The sequence below is a fragment of the Crocodylus porosus genome, unplaced genomic scaffold (assembly GCF_001723895.1).
Source record: "Crocodylus porosus isolate Cpor-Errol unplaced genomic scaffold, CroPor_comp1, whole genome shotgun sequence".
Taxonomy (NCBI): Eukaryota; Metazoa; Chordata; order Crocodylia; family Crocodylidae; genus Crocodylus; species Crocodylus porosus.
Genome location: NW_017728906.1, coordinates 84,200,507 through 84,208,686, shown reverse-complemented (window position 1 = coordinate 84,208,686; position 8,180 = coordinate 84,200,507). Strand labels below are relative to the sequence as shown.

The following is an 8,180-nucleotide window of genomic DNA, read 5'->3' as shown; positions in this document are numbered from 1 at the left end:
TTTCTGAGGGGTGCTTGTAGTCTATTGAGGGACGCCTTTAGTGTAAAAATGAGAACCATTGCCTTACAGTCTGTAAGATTTTTCCTAAAGTCTAATCTTAATGTTCCTTGCAGCAATTAAAGCCCTTTACTACTTGTCTTGTTCCCAATGGACACAGTTTACTTTAGTTTATGTTTCGCTGCAGTCATCTTGGTTTAGGGAATTTTTGTAAACTACTTGAATTCTCCCTCCCTTCTTTGTTATCTATCTGAGCTTGCAGACTTGTGCCTGAATAATGCAGTTGATATCTGCAGTATTAAACACTGTGTGCATTGGATAGCTGCAGTATTAAACATTGGCACAATTTAGCAAGGCTTACAGAGCAATTTTTTACATTTGTATTAAAAAATATATTTTTCTGAAGAGAGAGTTGACTCCATAGCTTTATGGTTTCTAACTATCCAAGCTGAACTGAAGCACCACGGAGAATATACAAGGAGAAGGGAAGTTGGGGAAAAAAACCCAGCACAGCACTAGGGCAGGCTTTGTGCCTGCGCCTGTGTGCATGTTCAGTGGGGGGGGGGAGCACGGGGACAGTGAAACTTAAACTCCTCCTGCAGATCTGCATCTGCTGTGAGTCACTGCTATGACTCACATTGTCAGCGTTCACTTTAGCTAGCATTCAAATAGAGCAGCTCTGGCAGTGGAAGAAGCAGGCTAGTATTGATTACCTGCTGCAGCAGACAATTGTGCCAAGATTATTTTTTTACAGCCATTGCTGGAACTCAGGAGGCTCTGCTGAACAACATCAGGTTATTTTCCTATTTTCTTTTTTTTAAAGAAAAGGTAAGAAAGCCTGTTGTTCATTAGAGGGGGAGAGATGTGGAAGGGTGACGAGTAGCTTGTGAAGGTTGAGTTTTATACTGCATTGCTTATCCTCAGAAGATGTTGGTCCTTGCAACCTTGTTATTGCTATGCATCATCTGTGCTGCTTGAAACAGCACACAGAATCATATGGCTAATGGGCGGTGCATGCCCTACGAAACAACATAATGATGCTCTCATTGACTGGTACATCCTATGTTATGTAATGCATGGCAGCCATGTTAAGGGTAGAGGACTTCTTTCAATGAAGCAGAGCTATTGTAGGTATCAGGACGCCAAAACAGCTGGGAGTTTTAATATGGTGCTCTGTCTATCATCTGGAAAGCGCAGCATTTCTAGGGTCCGTGGATTAAAAGCACACTGCTCACTTCTGAATTCCTGCCATTCCAGAATCAAAAATGGCATTGCCAGGATCTCTGTAAATGTCTTTTACATTTAAAATTGCATTGTGACTGCCCGTAATGTTCCGGCTGGGTTTGTGTGTTGTTGGGTGAGATTTGTTTGTTGCTGTCTCCCTTGTAAACATTGTTCAGGTTAATTTGTTTGCTTCCCATGCTTAATATCCCAGCTGCTGTTGTTTGCTGTCTGTGGCTCTAATAACACACGTTTCCAGGATAGAATTGCTCCAGCTGTTGGTTATGTTAGAAGAATGGGAGATTGTCCTCTTCATGGTTCTGAGATTAAGGACCTGACTTCCATTACCTCAAACATATGAAGTGATGAAAGTTATTTTATATTTTTAAGTTGTCATTTCCCCTGGAATTATAAAATCTTGATATTAGCAACACTGCTAAGAATCCTTGTATAGTATCCTACCAAGTTTTTAATCTTTGCTGTACTTGTAACCAGTTACTATATTTTACAGTATTAATCTTCTGCTTTTCAGTTCTAGTCATTTGTTTAACTTCATTTTGTATTTTTTTTGGTGTTTTTATGCATGCATTTTGGATTTAGTTTATGCCCTACAATGACATTGGCAATTGTTCTAAATAACCTAGTGCAGCCCAATCTGTTCTGTAATACTTCATTAATCTGAGAAAGACAGCTGGGTGTTCATTCGCTTGCTTTTTGACTGTAGGAGAATATCACTAATCTCCACATGTTATAGTTTGCACAAAAATGACATTTTCTTTATAACTCAAAGAAATAGTGGCTGTAGTGAGGTCTCGTGTTACTACTAAGACTGTTTTTATCAAAGATGCCAGGCTTTGTCTGTGTATCATGAAGCATTAAAAGCTATGTCCGTAAAGTACTTTTGGGGGTACGTTAGCCTTTATTTTCCCATTGAACAATGCCTCGCTTGCTGTTTAACCATATTAATTGATCAAGTTTCTTTCTTGTTTCATATAATTTTTTATGACAAGTAAGCCTTGCACATTTTTTATAGAAATGAAAAAGCTGCTTTCAGTGCACTTGAAATACGGTTAGAGCTCAGGTGGCATCAGTATGAGAAAGCTGTAGTTCAAGAATTGCTTTTGGAAAGTTCAGCTCTTAGATTCCCTTCTCCCAGAGTTAGATTTCATTAAGTGAGCAATTTAATCATTTTAGGAGCATTTTTATGCACTTGAAATACTCCTCTGTGTGTAATATTATAAATGCAGGCTAATTTATCCATTGTCAGGGTGACCATGATTCCTCAGTAATGAAACCTACTGCTATCCCACTGCATGGTGGAAATGAATATCTGAACTGATTAAAATAAAGCATTCCAATTTTTCCACTGATTTGATTATTTTTGAGCCAATGTTGTATACACTGAGGTATAAAACCTACATTTCTCCACATTATGGTGTGTACGTACCTGTGCATGTGGCTTTTCATATATTTGAATATTTATATGTCTATGAGCATGTAAAGTATACATCTTTTAGAATTTCAATTTGTAAATGAAGTAAAAAAATGGTAACGTGGTTCTTTTCAACTGGGGTTGTATAATTTATTAATACAATTCAGACCTGGTTAAATCATGAAAATGAAGTGAAAATACATACTTGAGAGGAACAAAAATAGTTTTTTTCTGAATGGATACATGGTTGGATGCAGCCTCCCCACTTCTTGCCCTGTTGTTGAGGTGCAGCAGAGTCCTGTATTAACTCTAGGACCATTTATTGCTCTTTCTTATTAATGGATTTTGTGTAATACCCCTAGATTGAAAAGAACGGTTTAAAAAGAATGACAGAAAACCCCTGCAGGGCACCTGGGCAGTGGGTGTAATGAGAATTGAAAAGCTACTAAACATAGAAAGAAAGAGTTACTGAGACACAAGTGTCATTAGGGCTGGAGTCTGATAGCTTTATTGCCATCTTCAAGGCGTATTAATATGTTTGTAACTAAGAAGTTAATTATTCAGTTACAAATGTTTTATACATTTTCATACCACAGTCTTAGAAGAATTAAACAGCAACATCTTCTGTTGGCATGGAAAAGAGAGCTGTATCTGATGTTTTGAAGCCAAGATGTATTGTAAACATAACTGATTTGGTTAAATGAATGCCATCTGCCATGTGACTGCAGGCCTAAGCTAGAGCTTATTGAAATTAGCCTTTGTGCTGACTTCCATTCAGCTTTGCATCCAGCCTTAAAGGAGGCTTAAAGGACCATTTCACTCATTCTTTCAGCAGGAGTTGTTTGGCGTCTCTCTGAGGTCATTGCTTAGAGTGGAGTACATGAGTCTGGAAGTTCTTTCCTGAAGCTTATCACTTCTTTCACAGTGAACCCAATAGAGGTGACCTCTTAAGTAATAAAAGGATTAAACAAAGAGGGCAATATTGGGTACCAATGAGCAGAGTTGGTGGGGAAGACACTTGGGAAGCACACCACACCCTTCCCCTCCTTGCACAAGTCTGCAAAGAATTTTTGTGTTTACACACAAAGTTGAACATTTTTCTCCTTCTGTCTGACTTCAAACTCTTTTAGTCTGGTCCCCTAACCTACCTCTTCCTTTTGTTTTAGTGTTTGTACTCTCTCTCTTTTTTAAAAATGGACTGGTATCATCTGTCCCTTCCCATCCTTCATAGCTTTATTATAACAAGCCCACTTTGACTTTGCTGGACTCTCAAACTGCTGTTCTATCTTTGGCCCAAACTACTAGAGCCCTTCAGCAGTTCCTGTTCCCTCCTCCAGTCATTTTGCTCACCATACCACAGTCAGCTCCGGCTCTGGGCAGCTGCTGCTGGCCGTACCACCCAGGCTGCTCACAGGGCTTTCAGCTCTCCAGCCACCTGCTGCGTGCAGCCCAGGCTCTGTGGCCAGCAGCCACCTGCTGCGTGCAGCCCAGGCTCTGTGGCCAGCAGCCACAGCTGCAAACAGCTGCTCCAGGCTCCAAAGCACCTCTTTGGGTGGATAGCAGGGGAAGGATCTGGGGCAGCATGACCCCAATCCCTCCCCTGCTTTCCAGCCAGAGGTGTGTGCAGCCACTGTTGCCACAGAGCAGTGCCAGTGCTCCTGAGCCTGGAGCAGCTGTTTACAGTCTGCCAGCTCCCTGTTGCAACTGCCCAGGGCAGCTGGCTGTGGCAGGTAACCAGAAAGCTGCAAACAGCTGCATTGGGCTCCTCAGCCCTTGGCCAGGTTCCTTAGTGGTGGTGGCTGCTTGCTCACCTCCAAGCAGATGGCAGGGGAGGGTCTGGGGTTGTGCTACCCCAGACACCTCTCCTGCCGTCCACCCACAGGTGTATGTGAAGCCATCACAGAACCTTGCATCCAGTTATTTTCTGGAGATAAAAAGTTATTTGTTTTGTTGTTGCAGACTTTTTTGGTTTCCAAATAATCCTACCTGTTTGTATCGGAATTATTCCCTGGGTTTTAAAAGAAAGGGAAAAACTGCTGCTCAAGCATTGCCATTTTTAATTCCCCACTGTATTCTGGAAGAACGTAAATCAGGTGTAGGCAGCCGCCAGCACATGTACCAGAGTGTGGCACTTGAAGGCGTTTTGCTTGGCACGTGTGTCTTGGGGTGGATGGTGGGAAAGGGGCTGGGGCGGTGCTGCCCCAGCAGTGCAGCCCCTCATCGCTTCCCCACCATTCACCCCTGGCATGCCAATATCTTATAAATCAAAGTTGCAGATACTTTTGTTACTCTGCCCAAAAATGTTACTGACCCCTGACCTAAATCATCACTGCCCTGAGACCTGGCGCTGGCTGCAAATGTTTTAAGGCAGGAGTAAGGCCTCAGCTGTCACTTTGAATAAGTAGAATAGGAACGACTCTGTTAGGTATAGAATTAGTTCTGTTGTATCTCTGCTCTTGTCTCCAGGAGTGCCTAGCACAGGAGTTGTTTTAGGGAGTCAGAGTGGTGGCAGCTGATAGGCATAGTTGGTTAGACCTATGCCTGTTTTTTCTTGCAGAGCTCGAGCAACAGGGGTACAGAAACTGAGACCCTGCTTAACTCGCAACATTTCCTCTGTCCTTGTGTTGGTGTCAGCTCCATGTGTTCAGGTTAAATGAGAATAGGGATCTCAGTATGATGATTCATTATTTCTGTGCTGAATGTTCCCTCTCAGGCTTCATTTCAGTTTGGTACTTCATCTTTTAAAGCAGCACAATGCTTCTTGAATTTCCTGTTCAGGCTTTAAGGGACGATAGTGAACTGGTTAAGTACAAAGTTGTACATGATTGGGAAGTGACTTTATATGTAGGGGTGCACTGATACTGGTAGCCTATTTATTATTAATTGGTCATATAGGCCGATACCGATCCAATAGCCAACTTACAGGAATGCAGCTGGGCAGCTTGGAGAGCAGACTCCTGCCAGTAAGTCTGGGGGGGAGGGGGTGTGGGGAACAGAAAGGGCATGGTGGGGGCCAATTGAGGCCCCCACAGTGAGGGAGGGAGTGGGGCTCGGGCAGGAACTGCCCAGCCAGGGTGGTGAATACGACCCTGATGCCAGAAGTGGGACAGAGCCATGGGCAGCTTGTCCAGCTGGTGTGGGGGAGTGAGGATGGGGGGCTGCTCCCTGCCACTGTATGTACCCCTGGGGGAGGCATGGGGGCTTGTCCCCCCAGATTTATGTGCGGGGTGAGGGCAGACTGCCTGCTGCAGGCTTGGGACCAGGGGCTGTGCCAGCCACTTCCCAGTGAGGGGTGCTGGGCTCTGGCCGGGCAGGGGCGCGCCAGGCTTAGCTGTGCGGGACGTGTGGTGGCGGCGGTGGTACTGGGGGGGGAGGGGTGGCTATGTGGAATTTTGGGATGGCCACAGCCCCCTAAGTTCCCACTGGTGCTGCCTCTGCTCGGGGCACTCCACTCTGCTGCTTTTCCCTTGGGATCCTCGCAGTCAGCGTGGGGTTCCTGAAGGAAAGGCAGCAGACTGGAGTGCCCCGAGCAGGGTTGGCACTGAGGGACTGTGGCCACCCCAAAATGCCCCATAGCCCCCCCTGCTGCCTGCCATGCACAGCTGAGCCCACCCTCTTCCCAGCTCCACACCAGAAAGAGGCTGGCATAGCCCCTGGCCCCAAGCCTGCAACAGATGGCCCAGCCTTGCCCTGCATACAAATCTGGGGGCTCATGCCCCCCATGCCTCCCCTGGGGTTATGCGCACAGCGGTGGGGAGCCACCTTCCCCTGCCCCCGGTGCCCTCCGTCCCACTCCCAGCCCTGGGGTCGCATTCACTGCCCTGACTGGGCAGGACCTGCCCCTGCCTTGCTCCCTCCCTCCCTGTGGGGACCTTGATCTACACCCCCATGCCCTTCCCTCCGCCCTCCCGGACTTACTGGCAGGGCACTGCTCTCCACGCTGCCTGGCTGCATTCCTGGCCTTGTGCATGCTGCAACTCTGCGCATGCATGCAGCATGTATCAGTGACATTATCAGCTATACCAGCCAAAAAAAGCCGATTGCCGATGATGTTAATTTTCCTTTTATTGGTGCCAAGAGACAGAAATATCAGGAGGAGTATGGCTCTTGTAAGGTGCCTATGCTAGGAAGGTGCATAGTGCCATGCTATACAGTGTCAGTGATGACAGCTGTTGTGCAGAAGCACAGATACTTTTACTACCATATAGTTTTACATAGAAAAAAAATGCAGGAAAACGCTTACTGTTTAAGCTGGATGTAGTCCAGATGCAGCCAAAGTTCCTTTTAAACAGAGCTCTTAGAAATGTGCAGGACAGGTGGTGGTTGGGGTCAGATTTAGCTTTCTGTGCATCGTCACTACACTTCTGTGGAGCCTACAGCTCAAATGGTGCATTGGAAGAGAAGGGTTGGTCCAAAATTACTGAGTTCAGGCAGTTTGTAGTGATTTTAACTCAGACAGTGTATAGAGAGTAGTCTATATAGAAAATGACCAGTGTCAGAGTTCTTAATGTAGTTTGAGCAACTGTTCTGGCATATAGGATATTTTGGCCTTTTTCCTAAGCTTTGTCCACCATTTTGTTGCACAAAGGCGGTTCGTTTCCCTGGAGGCGCGCTGAGGTCACAGACGCACAGACATCAGTCGGCACAGAAGGATGTATTTGTTTGCAAACAAAGGTCAGAGAGTGGAGCTTTGAAGCTCAAATCACCTCTGGCCCCAATTGTGTTTGCAAGCGGTTTTTTATGCTCCTGTCTCCTGGGCGAGTTTGCAGACACAGGAGTTCCTGCAGCCTACTTCCGTTTCATACAAACATACGTGTAGTTGCATCATTACATACATCGCATGTATATTATAATTAGTTATTTGAGTATGCGGGGCGGAGAGGTAAATATGCAACAGCTCATTAAGCATGCTCAAAACCACAAGAGTTCAAAAGTTTATACCCCAAGGCCATGCAGTTAAATTCCAGTTTCTGTAATCAGCATGAGAGTCAAGGAGGATGGGGGAGAGGAGACTTGGACAGTATTTCTCTCTTATCGGGAGCAAGATGCAAGCTGTGCATTTCTAACAATATTCCCCCCTCAAGATGCTTTCTGCTTCCCATTCTTATTTAGACAGATTAAGATAATTACGAGGAATTTTCCTAAGAACGATGACTTTTGCTATAGTCTGCGCTTTGAGGGGGACTGTTGCAACTTGCATTCCTTCAACTGTGGTGGTTATCAATCTTATGAAACGGGGAGTAAGGCAAGGAATAAAAATCAACCCAGCCAGAGCACACAGAAATACAAACCCTACTTTTTTCCACCAGGCTCTTCCAAGCAGATTAGACCACCAGTCCCCATCCCATGTGTTTTTCCACATTTGTATTGGTACATGGGCTATTTTCCTGATCTCTTTGGCAGTCTGTAAGACTGCTTTCCCGTTATCATCTATTTGGAGACAACAATTAGAAAGGTTGAACTTTCCGTAGACTCCGCCATCCTCTGCGAGTAAATAGTCTAAGGCCATTCGATTTTGGTATATGGCTTC

General features: G+C 45.2%; 1 protein-coding gene across 8 annotated transcripts in view; it reads left to right on the top strand.

Annotated features, from left to right (window-relative positions):
* The first annotated feature begins 637 nt into the window (after positions 1–637).
* The window catches only part of INPP4A (inositol polyphosphate-4-phosphatase type I A), a 135,711-nt gene continuing 128,168 nt past the window's right edge, over positions 638–8,180 (top strand). For 5 of the 8 annotated variants that reach the window (XM_019529456.1, XM_019529459.1, XM_019529463.1 and 2 more), the window contains exon 1: positions 638–825. The gene's annotated coding sequence lies outside the window, so the exon portion shown is untranslated. The remainder of the gene's footprint in view (positions 826–8,180) is intronic. The other 3 variants (XM_019529462.1, XM_019529457.1, XM_019529461.1) reach the window with 1 other exon arrangement.